The sequence below is a fragment of the Callorhinus ursinus genome, unplaced genomic scaffold (genome assembly GCF_003265705.2).
Source record: "Callorhinus ursinus isolate GAN/ISIS: 27379988/994484 unplaced genomic scaffold, GSC_fseal_2.0 scaffold6, whole genome shotgun sequence".
NCBI lineage: Eukaryota > Metazoa > Chordata > Mammalia > Carnivora > Otariidae > Callorhinus > Callorhinus ursinus.
The window spans coordinates 70,793,708-70,809,605 of record NW_027397068.1 but is presented as its reverse complement, the minus strand read 5'-3'; the positions used below and the strand labels follow the sequence as shown (position 1 = coordinate 70,809,605).

Genomic DNA, 15,898 nt, shown 5'->3' with positions numbered 1-15,898 from the left:
CACAACATGGAATCGCAGAATTGTCATAGCTGAAATGGAAACCACCTCCTAGATGGTCCACCCCATCGGGTGATAGTTGTGCAGATACTCAAGACAAAACAAAGAGAGGGAGCTGGAGAGGAAAGATCTGCTCAAGACAAGGAGGTGAGCAGGGGGCTCCATCCTGAGCATGTTAGGGACCAGCACCCCATTCCTGTGCAGGGTTTGCAGAGGAGGTGGTGAGGTCACGGATCCTATCAAACAAGGGGATCTTGGCAAGAGTCCAGGTCTCGAGGACCACAGGGCATGATCCCCTTTGCTGAGGCCAGCATCAGGCCTGTGAGAATGTCTGGTCTTCTAGAGGCCTGATGAATTGGACAGGTCTCTGTGGGATGGTTACAGTGACCTGAAGACCAAATTCTCTGAATTCTCTGTTCTGAAGGAACCCGGAGAATTTCCAACAACTTTAAGAAGGTGGAGGAGGGAACCCCAACATGACTAGGCCTGTGGTCTCCAGGAGAATCAGCTGATTTAGAGAGACAAAAATATATGACCTAACATCTCTTTTGTCTCTCCCACACCCGCAAAAACAGAACAAAACAACCATCACTGATATCATGTCACACTTTACTCCCTGGGCTGTCAGTTGTGACTTCCCTTCATGGGACTCATGGGGAATCATGAAAAACTGTTCATTGTCATTTCTGCATCATTATGACCCTGCCCAAACTCCCAGACACTTAGAGCCTTTTTGAACATCCTCAGAGTTTCTTGTAGGAAAGTAAATTTGGCAAAGAGAGCCAGCAGACATAAAGAACTTGCTGTGGAAAAAGGGAATACAAGACTGTCTAACCTAAAGACATCTGCTTTGTGAAAGTATTCAGTTAAATTATGGAAAGGACTTTTTTAATCCAACTGATTTTGCTCTGCATTAAAAAAAAACAACAAACCATTGCTTTCCTTGAGTGTTTTCTGGCAAATACTAACATAATTAATACCCTTTAATGGGCTTCCAGTTTTCCTAAAAAATGTGAAAAGCTTCAAGTTGAATAAACAAACATTTAAGAGACTGGGGACACCACAATCTGGCAAATGACATTTAATGTCTAATCCTGGATTTGTAAAGGGAACAAGATTTAGATAATTAGAAGATTTTAAAAGATGGCTGCACTCAGGGACTTCATATAAAGTGACAATCAAAATCACATTTACTACCGAATCAAACTCGGAACCTAAATGTTCGTATGGGGTTGAATCCCAGCTCATGGTGTGGTGCAGGGGGCTCTGGGGTTAGGTGCCTCTCAGGCGTGTCTATTATGTTACGTTTGGCACATTTGGACTGTGATGTGGAGCTTCTATGAAGAGCTGGTAATAAAAATCAATTGCTGCAAGTCTGTTGATTAAATCTCTGACTGTAATTTCAACCTGGATTTAAGAGCAAGGAACTCAAACTCTAGAGGGTCATTAAGAAGTATTTGTGTCATAAAATATGACATTATCTTTGCTACACTATTGTCATATAAAAAACAACCTCCACCATATTAAGTCTTGAAAACGTATTAGGGTACCACAATCAGAAATAAACACAGCCCATATCAAAGGCATAAAATTGACCGTGGTACTAACAGATCTCTATTTATATTAGCCTTAAAATATTTTTTTCAAGTTTTTATATATTCTAGTTAGTTAACATATATGGTAAAACTGGTTTCAGATGTAGAATTCAGTGATTCATCATTTACATACAACACCCAGGGCTCATCACAACAAGTGCCCTCCTTAATGCCCATCCCCCGTCTAGCCCATCCCCCACCCACCTCCCTCCATCAACCTGCAGTTTGTTCCCTATCACTAAGAGTCTCGTATGCTTTGCCTCCCTCTCTCTTTTTTCCCCCTTCCCCTTTCCCCTATGTTCATCTGTTTTGTTTCTTAACACCCACATATGAGCGAAATCATATAGTATTTGTCTTTCTCTGACTTATTTCATTTAGCATAATACCCTCTAGCTCCATCCATATCATTGCAAATGGCAAGATTTCATTCTTTTTGATGGCTGAGTAATATTCCATTGTACGTATGTGTATGTATATATATATATGTCACATCTTCTTCATCCATTCATCTGTCGATGGACATTTGGGCTCTTTCCATAATTTGGCTATTGTTGATAATGCTGCCATGCATATCAGGGTCCTTTGAATCAGTAACCCTAAAATATTTTTTTTAGTCTACAAGAATCTACTCTAGGTGGACCATATATGTGTGTATGTGTCTGTGTATATGTATTTTATAAAATGGTTGGGGAAATGATTATGTAGAAGATGATTTCCCAGAATTTAAATTTCAGGCCAAGCTTTCTCCTCTTTCTCATTATTCAGGAGTTTGGATAGGAAACACCTGGAAGAGTCACGATGCAGCAGCACCCAGGGCAGAGCTGGACAATATGATGGGACAGACCAGGCAGTAGGATGGGATCCACTTGGGTGTCGTGAGCTATGAACTATTTAGCTTCATTTGGCTTCTCCAAGGATGAAGGCTACTTCAGTGTTGCTGGAAACCCCCTGCGAAGGTGGGTTAGTAGACCTCAGGTTACGGCATATTTGTATTTCCCTTTTAGGTCTGAAATGTTACATGGTTGACCTCAAAGTCGGCCTGCTCCAAGTGCCACAGGGTGCATCTTGCTAATGAGTAAGCCACATCCTAAACGGTGTCTCGTCCCAAGCGCATGGCATGTGGGGCTGTGATCTTTAAGGGCCAGCCGCTTCTCCAGGCTGACAGCTCCAGAGGCGCCCCCTCGCCTCCACCTGCCTCTTCTCACCTCATCACCAGGGATGCCCACCGCCCTAGTTTGCCAACATGTAACACCGAAAATCAGAGAGCAGTGTCTTTAAAACTCGAATGTTCTGTCCCCCGGCACATTCTCATCCCACAGACAGTACGTTGTGGTTTAGGTTATTTGTGCTGAGTGTGGATTAGTTCAGACCCTGTCCAGGAGAGGAGGACCAGGAAGAGTCCGGCTGGCAAGTGCATGCCTGGGACCTGCCAGGGCTTCTTGTCCAACACAGACGAACCCCGCGGGAATCTGAAATACAACGTTTTCTGGTCTTGCCCCTGCTCCTGGGTAAAAAACTCAGGCAGGTCCCCTGACTTTTCCAGCCATGAGGAGAAGGTGACAGGAAGTCCTTTGGTCACTTTAAGCGGCCAACAGTCTCGTTTAAGTAATGAGAAGTGTAGCAATCCCAGGTAATGGTGGAAACTTCTGACTTGGTTTTGAGTTAGACCTCCTGCCAGCTGGTCTGGTGCAGTTTCTAGCCACTGGCAGCTGGAGAAGAGAGGACGAGGGGGTAAGGGGCAGGAAGGGGGACGGGGAAATGCTGTTGCAAGGTGGCTTTGCACTTTTAGGCCCACCATGTTTTTTTTTTTTTTTTTTTTTTTTTTTTTGACAGAGGGAGACACAGCGAGAGAGGAAACACAAGCAGGGGGAGTGGGAGAGGGAGAAGCAGGCTTCCCGCGGAGCAGAGAGCCTAATGCGGGGCTCGATCCCAGGACCCCGGGATCATGACCTGAGCTGAACGCAGACGCTTAACGACTGAGCCCCCCAGGCGCCCCAGGCCCACCAGATATGTAAACCTGGCTCTCTGTCCCTGAGTCTGTGAGTTCCTCAGAAGCCCCTATGGGAACCTCAGTGCACTGCCCTGGGGGCACCGCATTGTCCCTCCCTCTTCCTAAATAGAGAGGAGACAGCCCTCCTCCTGCCCGAGGCCCATCCTCCCACCTCACTTTGCCCCATTCCATTCTTGCAGGCGCCTCACGGAATAACTCCCAAGCACTGTATCCCTGCGCTTCTCCCGCCTGGGGGCCAGCTCTCTGCCAGCCAGGCCCCCACTTCAATTTTCCCAAACAAGCTCCCAGCTCTAGGCCATGCACCTCGGCCCCAAAGCCTGCAACGACTCCCCTTTTCCTGCTAAGTTAAGTTCGTGTTCCTTCTCAGGCATCCATGACCTCTCGGCCTTCCCCAACGGGCACTTGCTCACCCAGCCCTGGTGTCTGGAATTCCCTCAGACCCAACGTTCAAGAGCCTATAACGACTTTGTGAAAAGTTTATCTTGGCTCACCCCCCCCCCCCACAGAAGTGATGGCTTCTTCCTCTGAACCTCCGTACTATTTTGCTTGCCCCTCTCCGTGGTACTTGTGGCTGTTGGGACACACCCCATGCACCCAACTGGACTGGAGGTCCTGGAGGGCGAGACTTGGCCCCGCTCACTGTTGTGTCCTTCGCAACACCCAGCACAATGCCTCACACAGGGCAGGTGTTTAGAAAATACTTGCTGAAATGTCCACAAGAGCCAAACTGTGGAAAGAGCCAAGATGTCCATCGACAGATGAATGGATAAAAAAGAGGTGGTATATATACGCAATGGAATATTATGCAGCCATCAAAAGGAATGAGATCTTGCCATTTGCAATGACGTGGATGGAAATGGAGGGTGTTATGCTGAGTGAAGTAATCAGAGAAAAGACATGTATCGTATGACCTCACTGATATGAGGAATTCTTAATCTCAGGAAACAAACTGAGGGTTGCTGGAGTGGTGAGGGGGGTGGGAGGGATGGGGTGGCTGGGTGGTAGACATTGGGGAGGGTATGTGCTACGGTGAGTGCTGTGAATTGTGCAAGACTGTTGAATCACAGATCTGTACTTCTGAAACAAACAATGCAATATATGTTAAGAAAAAAAAAAGAAAATACTTGCTGAGTGACTAAATGAATGGGCCTCATTCAACCGAATTTTATAATAACATGGAAAAGAGGAGGAAAATCAGATCAGCCACACTCTCCACCTCAACAATGTATCCTGTGTCTAGAACTCGTTTCTCTGTCTTCTAAGCTTGCCAGGTACAAGCTTAAGGGAGTTACAAGTAACTTCCTCCAAGCAGGTGCTGAGGATCTACATTGTCCGGGACGCTTCCCTGGCTAAGAGAAGGAATAGATTCTCCCCAGTTCGCTGAGTCCAGTGTGCAGTTTCTCTCTGAAATCTTGGACAACACTCTTTATAAGAAGCAGCAGAATTCATGCCCTTAAGCGCCCGATGAGATCAGTGCACCTTCCAACTGCCGCTCAGAGAAAGCAGAGAACATCTGCAGTCCTTCTGGTAAAGACAAGGCCATCAGCAGACCCTGCCCACAACAGGGATCGCTAGACCTCTGGAAATCCCAGCCAACCCACAGCGACCAGCATGGCTTCGTAGCCCAAGCGCTGCAAGCAGCAAAGAAAATTCTTAGCCCGAGCTCAGACAACTTGAAAATGGCTCCTCCACATTTCTGAGCAACTGTGGCTGGGATCTCCAATTCCGAGTGCCATCTGTGAGGAGGAAGACTCCTTCCCCCGAGGGCCTGGATTTGATACAAGATGATGGTGCAACTGCCAAAGACATAAACACCAAATGGAGTCCTCTCTCCATCCGAAGAATTGTGACCTACATACAACCCAGGGCCTGTGCAAAACAGGCTACGAGCATCTCAGTCTTCATAAAGCTCAATGGGAAAGTGACAGGAGGGGGAAAAGCTAAGAATCCGAAAGCATGCGTTTTCATAGCATGAAAGAAATGAGCTAATTTAGCACCAGACCAAAGAAATGCTAACCTGAGGAACAGCCGTCCCCGGGCCCCCCCTCCCCACGGTGCACGTCAGTGGCGGCCAGTAGGCTCTGGCTTGTGGTGACTGAATACCCACCACAGACTGTCACCTCGTTGTATGTCAGAGGTAAAGAGAGGTCCTTCCAGGTAAACGTTAGAAAATGTAGCATTGCCAAAAGGTTAGAAGGGATGTTCTCTCCCCCTCCCTCCCTCTCTCCCTCCCTTCCTTTCTTTCTGAGAGAGGGGCGCCTGGGGGGCTCAGTCAGTTAAGCGTCTGCCTTTGGCTCAGGTCATGATCCCGGGGTCCCGAGATCGAGCCCCGCTGCTCAGCAGGGAGCCTGCTTCTCCTTCTCCTCCCTGGTCGTGCCCTCTGTTGCTATCTCTGTCTCTCTCTCTTTCAAATAAATGAATAAAATCTTTAAAAGAGAGAGAGAGAAGGAGGGGCAGAGGAAGAGGGAGAGAGAACACCAAGCAAACTCCATGCTCAGCGTGGAGCCCGATGCAGGGCTTGATCCCCTGACCCTGAGAGCATGACCTGAGTCGAAACCAAAAGTCAGTCAGATGCTCAACCGAGCCACCCAGGCGCCCCTACAAGGAACGTTTTCACTTCTACCAGCAATCTTCTCAAATCTTTATCAGAAATAATGACCTGTGTTTTGCTGTTTATTGATGAAGGGTAGAGCTGTTGTCTGGGTGCTACGTTACCTGAGCCTATGAAATCAGGGTGTTTTGTCATTAATTCTGACAACACTATTTACCATCAAACAGATACTGACATCCCAGAATCAATTCTGTCATTAATTCTGCATTCATATTTAGAGACCGGCTCACAGGTTAGAATGTGACATGCAACTGATTCCTTGGACAAAACTCCTTGGGCCACATTAATTTCTGAAACATTTCAAAGAGGAAATCTGGATTTCATTACTGGGTAGCCAGGTCTCTCTGCCTCTCCACAGGACATTCTTTGCGGGGAAGATTAGCTTTACTTAAAAAGAAAAACAAAACAAAATAAAACATTAATAAGATGTGGCAGAGACATTAAAACCAGGTGGCCTTTGGAATGAAAAGTAGAGAATCTTTTCCCATATCAAAACAGTTTGAGTCATCTTCTAATTTTTTGCCTGCAGATGGATGCACATACAGAAAAACAATCCTGTTAATTGTAGCTCATGACCCCTGACACAACATAGACTATGTTTGATATTTGTGTTCTGTCCTGTACGTGTGGATGCATAAACACCAGATTCACTATTCTTTACAGAGAAACAAGGCACGCGAGGAAGTTCATACAGGAGGGGGTTGGCAGCCTGGCCTCTGGGATGCTATATTCCACCAAAAGATGTTTCTATGTCTCAGAAATCACAAAGTGAACCTATTATTTTACATTGCCGAATCTTGACTGCAATGCATTTCGGTAATAGACAGGGCAAATGATCATAAAATGAAATAATCTGAGCCAATGACTCACATGTCTGAAATACTAACAGAGTAGCTTCGTGAGGGATGGAGGTTGTAAGGGTTGTAGTAAAAATGATCTTGTTCCTTTTCATATGAGTCACTGTAAAATAAATGTATTTTTCATTTATAGGCAGGGACATAAACACCATTAATTGTATGATTTGTTCCTTAATCACATACTTAGTAATAAATGTGCCACTACAGGGCAAGGATAAGCACATGACCTAGAGACAAATAGAGAAAAAAGTGGATTCAGAAATAACTTCCGCTCACAACTCTAGAATGGGGGAAAAACGATGATTTCAGAAAACTCTGAAGACTGTCATTTCCCTGTAAGAGACCTCCCGCGTCTGAAGAGCCCCGTTCTTGCTGATTGCACATAACGATGAATCTGCCAAGATGGTCTGGAAGGAGGGAATTAAAAAAAAAAAGATTTTATTCATTTATTTGACAGAGAGAGAGAGAGAGAGAGAGAGAGAGAGAGAGAGAGTTAGTGCATAAGCAGGGGGAGGGGAAAAAGGAGAGGGAGAAGCAGGCTCCTGGAGCCCCATGTGGGCTCGATCTCAGGACCCCGGAATCATGACCTGAGCCAAAGGCAGATGCTTAACCAAGTGAGCCACCCAGGAGCCCCTGGAAGGAGGGAATTTAAATAAATGAACCCAGGGACAAAGGGGGTACCCATAACAAGAGAAAACTGGAAGGAAAAGCTCAAAGCCAGAGAGAAAGGCTGGGTGAGGGGAGAACTCCACATACATATTTGTAAATTGCAAAGGTGGCTCTTGGTGTCATCGGAGCCTCCGCAGGCTCATTTTTACACCCATCTGCTTTCTTATCCGAGAACGGTAGCTTCCAGACTTTCTGGGGGTTAGGAGGCAGGTGAAGCTCAGCGACCAAGGACAGGACAGTCGCTAAGGAATCCCGCTGGCTTCCCTCTGCAAGCCTCCCAGCTGGGTGTGGTCTCTGCAGGGATGTCCCCAAATAGCACCGTCTTGCCTGAAGCCTCTGCAGCTCCTCTGTGACAAAATCAGTGTCATTATTCTAACCTCGGGGCCTCCCAGACCACCCCGAGACATCCAATTATAGGCACAGAACCTGGGAATCTGCAGTTAAAAGTACAGGTTTCAATGCACAGTGTAAACAGCCCAACATACCCATCCACTGTTGAGAAGGTGCAAGAGCTTGTCAGGAGAATGGTGGCATTTCGAAGTTTCTGCCGAGTGATTTTGAATTTGATTTAAAATTCCAGGAAGCCAAAAGCTTCAGGCTAGTGTGCGAACTGCAGGGAAGAAAGCCAGGATTCCTCTGCCCTAAAGACTGGCTCTTTCATGACCTAAGTGATGACTGAGGCATGGCGCCCATACGTCCCAGCTTTTCCGTTAGAGTCCTAACTCAGATGACCTGTCATTTTCGGGTGGAGGATGGCCGCTGAACTACCGGGCCATGGTAATGCCAACACCATGCTTTCCATGCACCCTGGACCAGAAGAAACGGCAGGATCAGAGAGGTCCCTGCAGGAAGCTCCCTGCCCTGGGACATGCTGAGAGTGGGGGTGGGACGCAGGGGCTTGGAGAGAGGGGCTGGAGGAGAGACTGCCCCCGCCCTGGCCCTACACAGGATGCGAGTGTGTCATAGGCGACAGGGTGTCCACTCCAACTCCATTTGGGCAACTCTGTCCAGGAGACCCTCAGTAGAACTTCTGCTCTCTTCCTAATTCTGTATTTCATCCAGCCTAAGGTACCAACATGTTCATGTTCAGATGACTCATTAAGCAAAAATGTGCCAAATGAGACAATACTCTCTGGGGCACCTGGGTGGCTCAGTCAGTTAAGCGTTTGCCTTCGGCTCAGGTCATGATCCCAGGGTCGTGGGATCCAGCCCCACGTCGGGCTCCCTGTTCAGCGGGGAGTCTGCTTCTCCCTCTCCCCCTGCTTGTGCTCTCTCTCTATCAAATAAATAAATAAAATCTTTAAAAAAAAAAAGACAACATTTTCTAATCACTTAGAACCTATATTTTCCACTTACAGAGAAAGCTATTTTTTTTGAAAATCATATATCACTATTGTGCATATATATATATTTTTAAATGCAAACGAAATAAATTGGTGAGGGCTTCCTAACACATCTTCACACTTTTGTGAATTGCTTTTCTACTCAGAGGGGTCTGAGGTGAGTGGGACAGTCTGGTCCTGACGCCCTCCCTCCCAAGCAACAGCTTCCGGACTTCCCGCGGCTTGCACTCCCGCCCCGCACACTCTGTCCCGTCAGCAAGAGCCATGGCTGTGACAGCTGTCAGATCCTGTCGCCCCTCTGGCAACCGAGCCACCTGGCTCGTTACCTTTGACCTCCCCTTCCACGCCCTTCCTCTGCACGCTGCTCCCTCCGCACACCCCATTGTGGTTGGAAGCCGCCAGTCCTGCTTGCCTATGCGGTGCCCTCCGTCTAGAAGGCATTCTGCAGGGAGCCATAAAGCTCCTCTGCCTCCAGCAAGTCTTTGCTCAAATGTCACTTTCTCAGCGGAGCCTCCTCTGACTGCACTGGGTAAACTCCCAACCCTCCTACCGCCAACACCCCCGTGCTCCTGGCCCTTTCTGGACTTCATTTCCCTCCTATCACTGAACCCTGTTTGGCCCAAGTACTGTACATACTCATTTCTTCACTGTCAAACTCTCCCGTTAGAGAAAAACTCAAAGGCACAAGGAATTTTGCCTGCTTGCTTCACAGACGTAACCCCCAGTGCCTAGAATGGAGTCCAGCACGTAGTAGGCCTTCAGTAAATGTCTGCCAAATGAACTGACTAGATATCTAAAAAACACAGGGTACAAAGTAGATGCGAGATTATCCCATTTTTGTTTCAGATGCACATTTATATTCACAACTGAAAGAATGTGCCCTAAAACATGAGTTCATTATCCATGGTGAAAGATAGGAGGGTGATTTTGTGTGTTAGTGCTTTTCGGTAGTTTCTAAATTTTCTTAATTAAACATGGCTTATTTTTGCAGTGGAAAATATATGATTAAAAATAAACGCATAAATTCTCATTGAACTGAAAAAAGCAGGGGAGGGATTGTCAAATATGAAAATCTGTCTCTGCTGTCAAAAAAATCAACTATCTATAAAGAAGATGCTTGACAATACTGCATATTCCAGGTTAGATCAAAATCTCAAAGGGCTAAAGCCCCTGATTTCTGCAGGTGCCTCTAATGAGGTTGGCATATATGAGGTATGGAGCATCATCTATTTAAAGATACAAAAGCCGAGTTATCTCACGTCTCTGGTCTGTGCAGTTTCCCACAGGTGGGTGACAGGAGAAAGTTCTCCTCTAGGCACCCTCTTGGTTTTCTATCTTAAACTGGACATTTATATATTAACAGCAAAGACAACTACACCCCGGTGTTCCTATGTCACAGTGAAAAACCAAACCAAACCCAAGAGACAGCTGAGAATGAGGCTGGACGTGCAGGTCCACATGTGCCAGGACATGGGCACCATCATGGTCCAGCAATTCCTCTGGAGATCTGGGGTCCCAGACTCATGGTTGTGTCCCTCTTCCTATCCTTGGGTTGGGACTGTGTCCAAGGATGGCAGGATGGGGAAGGAGGCCTTCTGGAATGAGAAGGGACGAAAAGCTACAAGAATTAAACTTCCCAAACACTGGCCATGTTCATGGAGTTGAACCCGAACGGCGGACAGCTCTGCTAGGAGCATCATGGCTGAATGGACTATTCAATGCAGAGACATTTTTAACTAAATACAAATTAGTTTAATCATTATACAGTCAGGAAAACCTTTCCTGGGATGAAAATTCTCTGCCTTGTTTTAGATTGCACAGTGAACATCAATGGGCCGTCTCTTCTGTCCCAAGACACTGGGGGGCATCAGGCTCTCTGCTGGGATGTGGCCCCACGATGCCCGCGGGCGGTGCTGCTGGTACCACTCAGCATATAATTGTCATTTATGTGGTCTGTTCTCTCCTCCCTCCTGCTAGCTGTTGTCTGTAGCCACCCCACCCCCAGGGCCTAAGTCTGCTCTCCCGGGTTTGTTAAAGTAGCAAACATAGCTTTACACATCACTGAGGGCTGTGCTGCAGTGTGCCCGCCCCCTGCCCCACCACACTGGGCGAAGTCCTTTCCTTCCAGCGTCCAGAAGCTACTGCTATGGGAAAGTGGCCTTGGGTGTTATGAAGACTACCTCAGAGCCATCTGGCCTTCGCATGAGTTTTGGGAAGCTTCTACAGATGGAGAGCAAGTACTGTGGATACTGTGGGTGTCCTATGCCACTGAGCATCATTCCTCCCTTCATCCAATCGCTCCTCACACTTTTACTGAGCACGTACTACATGCCAACACACACAAGGGACACAAGAAAATCAAGACAAGATCCTTGCTCTCCAGGGGCTCACCTTCTAATAGACGAGACAGACCCCCAAACCAGGTAACTACAAACACAACAGCAAGTTTGGTGACAGGGGTACGGAGTATATGGAGGGAACGCTGAAGGAGACCAGTTGGCCAGGGCCTGGATGGAATCAGCGAAGGCTTTCTGGAGCGGGCACTGACAGCTAAGCAAGAGTTAGACCAGCACAGAGGAGTGGCATCTGCAAGAACACAGAGCCACAAAACCCTTCGCTGTATTCACTGCGTCCAGGCCTTCCATGGTTGATTGCCAAGCAAGAAGATGGGGCCTTCTCACACCTACCTGGACTGGACTCCCCTGCAAGGGCAAGTCCAGCAGGAAGGGGTCTTTGCAGGCTATTGAGTCACTCCTCTATCCCCAGCACCCCAGATGCTTCCTGCCACAGGGCAGGCACTCCGCAAATATTTGCTGAATTGATTTTAATAGAATCATCAGAGCAGACCCGAGAGCTCGAGGTCCACACTGTGGGCGGTGAGGTGCAAGGCGAGGTGTAGCAAAGATCATCATGCAGTTCAAAGTTAAAGGAACCGTGCATGAAGATGAGCAGATCCTCTCTCAATCTGCATCCCCTACTTCTGCTGACAGCTCTCTCCTACCCTGCTGAAGCTCTCCTCACCCAGACGTCCTGGTTAATTTTCTCCTATTCCTGGGGGAGAAGGAGGGCCACCTGCTTCCTTTTGCAGGTGAAGAATTACCGAGTAAATTTCCTTTATAATATTTCTCTAAGATTGAGGAGGAGTTGAAGATTTGGTTTTTAACATACCCATCATGATAAACATCTTAGAAGTAAGATAACGGAGGATAAATACAGTTGAGAAACAGCCAATTGTTGGGACAGAGATGCACGTGAGCTTGGATGGCAGAGCTACTTCTCTCCTGAACTTACAGAACAATGTTGTTTTCAAGAGCAGAGACATCATTATTCGAAAAAGAGTATATGACACTTACACAAAATGGAAATACGGTGTTTTTGAGGAGAGAAGAAAAAGCCTACACACATATTTAAGAAAAAAAAATTCTATTTCCCAAAAGGAGAGAAATAAGAACAGAACAAGGTGAGCAAATTAACAAGCCCATGAACCTTTTTTTTTTTTTTTAAAGATTTTATTTATTCACTTGACAGAGAGAGAGACAGCGAGAGAGGGAACACAAGCAGGGGGAGTGGGAGAGGGAGAAGTAGGCTTCCCGCCGAGCAGGGAGCCCGACGTGGGACTCGATCCCAGAACCCTGGGATCATGACCTGAGCAGAAGGCAGACGCTTAACGATTGGAGCCACCCAGGCGCCCAAGCCCATGAACCTTTTGACACCAAGTGGGAGGCCATCGGGTAAGGACAGTTTCAGGAGCGCGTATTTGGTAGAAATAAAAACAAAATGAAATGAAAAATGAACAAAATGCAATTCACCAAGAATTTCTGGATCCTGAGTTGCTGTTGGGGGCTGCTGATTAATTTTCCCCCTGTCTAAAGGGGCAGCACTTAGTGTTCATTAGCGGATGATTCCTTTTGCCCCTCCCAAACACTGCCCATGCTTCTGATTATTCTACTGTATAAAGTGTTTTTGCACTAAAAAAAATGGTGAAGGCATTTCTCTTCCCTGATGGTGGGGAGGACTCCTACCACGTAATTATCCAGCCCATTAGAAGGCGAGGTCAGATCAGACAGGTACAGAAGGGAAGGCACACAGATGTGGTCACCCAGTTTTTTAAAGGAAGTGGCAGCTAGACAGGGGGAGGGAGGGGACGGAAAGTTACAGTTTTTGGTCAAGAACCTACATTTCAAGCGGTCTCACATATCGTATTTCACGAACTCTCTATAAAAAGTCTATGACCTTGGCATTATTGAGACCATTTTACAGATGAGGAAACTAAGTCATAAGAGGTTCACTGGTTAGACTGAAGACATCCAGCCCGTAAATTTCAGAACGAGAATTCATATCAGATGTGGCTGTCTTCAAAGCCCATGTGCCCATGGCACATTCTCTCAATTACACCACAACGAGGTCTGCAATTTTTTTTTTTTAAATCGAAGAATAATTGACATCCAATATTGTATTGGTTTCGGGTGTAAAACGGAGTGATTCGATATTTATAGAGATTACAAAATGATCACTACAATAAGCCTAGTTACCATCTGTCACCAAAGTTGTTCCAATATTATTGACTATATTCCCTACACTGTATATTACATCGCCATGTCTTATTTATTTTATAACTGGAAGATGGTACCTCGTAATGCCCTTCACCTATTTCACGCCCCCCCGGCAACTACCAGTTCTGATCTGCACCCTCTACATTTTCTTAGTAAAATACAGTAATAGTTGTACTTCTTTTTACCTTCTTATAATGATCTCAATTACCCTCATTGTATGTAATTAAGAATGCCTAGAAAACTTGAAACTTGATTCTGCCCGCAGGTGCCTTGCCCAGTTTGGGGAGAGGCCCAGGAGTCATGGGAGATGGTGCCTCTCAATGACGGATCACCAGCAGATGGACAGGAAACAATTCACAGACCTGCCAAAAAGACAGCTAAGCCCAGGTTCCCGTGCTTTGAGCACGGGCTGGAGCCCTGACCCGTGGGGTAAAGATGACCACTGCCAGGGGGCACAGAGCCAGAGCCCCTAACGCGTGGGACACAGGGAAGGGGTGCAGGCCACATTTCAGTTTCGGCACCTCCAGGGACACACAGATCTTTAACTGCTTAGGGCACCCCCTGAGCTTCAGGGAAGACTAGCGAGGGAGAACACCTTAGTGCTCCAAGGTCAAGAACACTGCTCTTGGGCTCTGCTTCTCAGTTCCATTTGATAAGTAACCAGCTCCATAGTTTCTACCTAGAAGAGTGCTTGTAACCCCAGAGTCCCTGTGAAACAAGCTTTGACCCTGAAGGGTGAAGACACTCCTGCTATTTCTAAATGTACTTATGCCACACAAACAGCACGGGTTAGTCCTGCATCAGTACTGAGGGATTCTGAGGGGTACAGTGCTAAAGCAAAACTCTCATTTATGAAAAAAAGAGACACTTCCCAGTCTATGCCCAAGGAGTAACTTGCTTCCCCTGAGAACAGGGTGGGGTGCAGAAAGTCCAAAGGCCCCGCTTCCGAGAAGCCAGAGTGGGACTGAATCTACCTCTCTGATTTAGACTCCTGTCAAGCAGGCCAGACAATGAACCTCAGGTGAGAACAGGTGGAAGGTGCCAGGTAACACCCAGAAGCCTGGGTAATCTTACTGGATACTACTGAGTACAGTGATATCCTTTTTATGAAACTCTTTGAACTCATTGGAAAAAAAAAATAGAAAAATACCATGCTGACCAATTAATGCCTCGACCACCCCACTCAACTACTTGCGCTTTTCCAAGTATATTCTTCTGTGGCTAAACTTTCATACTGTCTCTTTCTTTTAAGCCACACACTTCTGAGATAAGATCTTCTCAGTTCATTTTTAAATAGAACGGGTTCCTGAGGACTGCCCAGTGGCAAACATGACTCTTAATTTCTTAAAAGAGGAGGTCAAAAGGCAAATACTGTTCAGAAGTTCTAGGGAAAATCACGGAAATAACCTTACAGGATATGGTGGGACGACATCTGGGAAAAGCGTATTTAATGAGACCCAACAACAGGGGTTTAGGCAAAGGAAGTCATGCCTGGCTATCCGGATGGAATTTTTGGAAGATGTTACTGTCATGAAAAGCACAATAAATTAAATCACTGCCACACATTCCTTGAATTTTGCCGAGCAGATGGCAAAGCTGGGGGAAGCTGGAGAATGTTACAACGGACAGGGGGAAAGATCAGAAGGCATCTCCCACAGGACCGAGTCCTCATTCATCTGGGGCTTGAGCCAGGCATCATCCAGTTGGTTTAAATGGTCAGTAGGATTAATGAAGTCCAAAGAACTGCCAGGTTGGGAGGATGATCTTTTACATTTCCAGCGACAACTACCTGAGAGGGCAGTCACATGACTGCCAAGAAAAGCCACTTCATGTCTTAAGCACTTGTTAGACTCTACAATGTCAAGACGCAGAGGTCCACCGAGCTGGCCCTCAATGCTCTAGCTGGGCCTATGGGCTCCCTGACAAAATCTTGTGGCTATAATGCTCATTCTGGACAGTTCTTGAGGAAGACTTTTTCAAGCAGAAGTCTCCATCAGTTTGGGTTTTGCCTCCCCTTCTTCCCTCAGTGGAATGTGTCCCCAGTGCTGCCCTGAGCACGAGGACAGGATTTTAATGCTGTCTGACTGTAACAGCAAGCTTTGCAAAAATGCTTTTTCGAAGAGAAGGGTTATTGGATAGGACATCTGGGTCGGAACCTAGGAAAATGGGTAAGCGGGACCAAGGAGTATCGAGCACTGCTGTTCTACAAGTAAGCTGAGAAGTCAACCTCTCCTTAAGAGTAGACAAGAGGCGCCATGAGAA

General features: G+C 46.7%; 1 protein-coding gene across 3 annotated transcripts in view; it reads right to left on the bottom strand.

The window, feature by feature from the left end:
* ZDHHC14 (zDHHC palmitoyltransferase 14) overlaps positions 1-15,898 on the bottom strand; it is a 264,279-nt gene that overhangs the window by 109,902 nt on the left and 138,479 nt on the right. The gene's annotated exons all lie outside the window — the stretch shown is intronic.